Raw genomic sequence first — 2,500 nt, 5'->3', positions numbered from 1 at the left:
AGACACTCTGATCACGCACCACTCTCTGCTTCTAACAGGCGCACATACAATATGTAAGCACCAGCATGGAACAACATCCAGTGCATCTTCTCCGCCACATTACACAATCCACACTATCACAACCAGACCAGGAGGTCCGTGCGGAAAATACAATATCCCAGCCTTTCGACATCCACCATTGCGCAGACCAGGCACCAACACCCACACATGTCCTATACAACGGTGCACCCAACATCACAATAGTACCTCCTGTCACAGCGCACAAACAATGACATGAGTCAAAGACACAGGTCTCACACAAGCATAGAATTGGAGCGCCGCCTCTAATAAGCCAAAGGTGCATCCTGACGTGACAAATCTGATCATGTCACAAGCATTCACTTACTATAATCACTATCAACGAACCTGCCGCCCCCGCCCCCCCCCCCCCCCCCTACACCTTTCCGTACAACAACGTGTAACCTAACCTAACCTAACCTAACCTATGTTGTACCTTAACCTAACCTATGTTGTACCTTAACCTAACCTATGTTGTACCTTAACCTAACCTATGTTGTACCTTAACCTAACCTATGTTGTACCTTAACCTAACCCATGTTGTACCTTAACCTAACCCATGTTGTACCTTAACCTAACCCATGTTGTACCTTAACCTAACCCATGTTGTACCTCAACCTAACCCATGTTGTGCCTCAACCTAACCCATGTTGTGCCTCAACCTAACCCATGTTGTGCCTCAACCTAACCCATGTTGTGCCTCAACCTAACCCATGTTGTGCCTCAACCTAACCCATGTTGTGCCTCAACCTAACCCATGTTGTGCCTCAACCTAACCCATGTTGTGCCTCAACCTAACCCATGTTGTGCCTTAACCTAACCCATGTTGTGCCTTAACCTAACCCATGTTGTGCCTTAACCTAACCCATGTTGTGCCTTAACCTAACCCATGTTGTGCCTTAACCTAACCCATGTTGTGCCTTAACCTAACCCATGTTGTGCCTTAACCTAACCCATGTTGTCGCCTTAACGTAACCCACGTTGTCGCCTAAACCTGCTCTGTAATTGTTATACGACTCGTTCAATTACTGTAGTGTTGCCCACCCGCAACCCTCGCAATATAGTTCGCTACTCGCACTGCCCGCACCCCTGTGTATCGCTTCATGTTAAACACCTTGCAAGTCTTGCTCACTTTCCACATGCTCCTGCTGTACACTGTAATGTGGATGGCAGCAGGACGTACATGCCGCCCCTCCCCACGTCCCCACCTTGCCCCCTGCCTTCGCAAGCTGGTTGGTGAGAAGTTTGCATGTTCAATGCCCTTCGCATGCGACGTACTCAGGCTACGTTGTGGTGCGGCCTGTGTCAACTGTCCGCTGATGTCGTACGCGTGAACCACAATCTGTACTGCACATTCGTCCTTATGTACTGAATGATACATCGTGGCACATGTGTGACCGCACAACGACTGCGCCCAAAAACGGCGGACCATACAGTGCAAATATTGTGCACGCAGCTACGTGTCGTCTCCCTATGAGAGCTGGATTGCAGTGTGGTACGCCATAGAGACGTGTGGGAGGAACGGACGCCGTGGATGGCGATCAGCATGAGCTGTCTGTTGATGTATTCGGACCTAGTCGTCTCTCCTCACACACCGTGATGGCATGGTGCACCGCGTTCCATATCTGCGACATGCTACAGAGGCCGGTTGACAGTCGTTCGAGCAATGGACATCGCATACGTACGGGGGCCACCTTCCACGTATTGTCTAGGCGTGCACATTTTGTTGCGTGTATGTGGGCAGACGTAGTGTGGCGTGACACCTGACACAGGCATGCAATAATCGTTGAAGTTGCAAATGGCGATGGACGCCTGCGTTTTCTGGTGAAGTTACGCAAATGAACAAATGGTAACCTGTTGTGGTGCGGTTGTTCTCGCTAGGGGTGAATCGGTGATGGCGACGATAGGTTGAGGTACTAACCGGTTGTTCCAGCGATACCCACCATGCCGACGAAACTGAACGGCATCTGGGTGTGAAGCGATACGCGGCGGTGGCTGGGTGGGACCGTCCCCGGCCGGTGAGGGGGCGCCTCCCGGCGTGCTGGCCGCGCGGTGCGTGGGCGCACGCGCTACAGCCGGCTGGTGGGGGCGGCCAGTGGCAGGCGCGCCGGCCGACGGACGCGGCAGGCGTCGCAGCTGCGCGCCGGCGCACCCAGCGCGCGGCGCCGTGCGGCCAAAGTAGGTCCTCGCGGGCCCGGTGCGAAGCGCGGTGGACATCTTCAGTGTGCTGGTCCGATTGAGGACTGTGTGCGTTGAGGATGCGCCGCCGCCCGGCGCTCGGCGCCGCGACGCCGTCTGCTGCTCGGTCGCCCCAGCGGTTCTCGCTGGTGGTTTGTATCGCAGCTGTGCGGATGTGTTGGCGCGTGCGCTGTGCTGGGAGAGTTCGCTTCGGCACCCAAGTGGGGCTTTTGTCCTTCTGTGGCGCTGGCGTTGGAGCTGCCGG

This window comes from Schistocerca piceifrons, unplaced genomic scaffold (genome assembly GCF_021461385.2).
Source record: "Schistocerca piceifrons isolate TAMUIC-IGC-003096 unplaced genomic scaffold, iqSchPice1.1 HiC_scaffold_936, whole genome shotgun sequence".
Lineage (NCBI taxonomy): Eukaryota > Metazoa > Arthropoda > Insecta > Orthoptera > Acrididae > Schistocerca > Schistocerca piceifrons.
The sequence above is the reverse complement of the archived record's forward strand: the minus strand, read 5'-3'. Positions refer to the sequence as shown.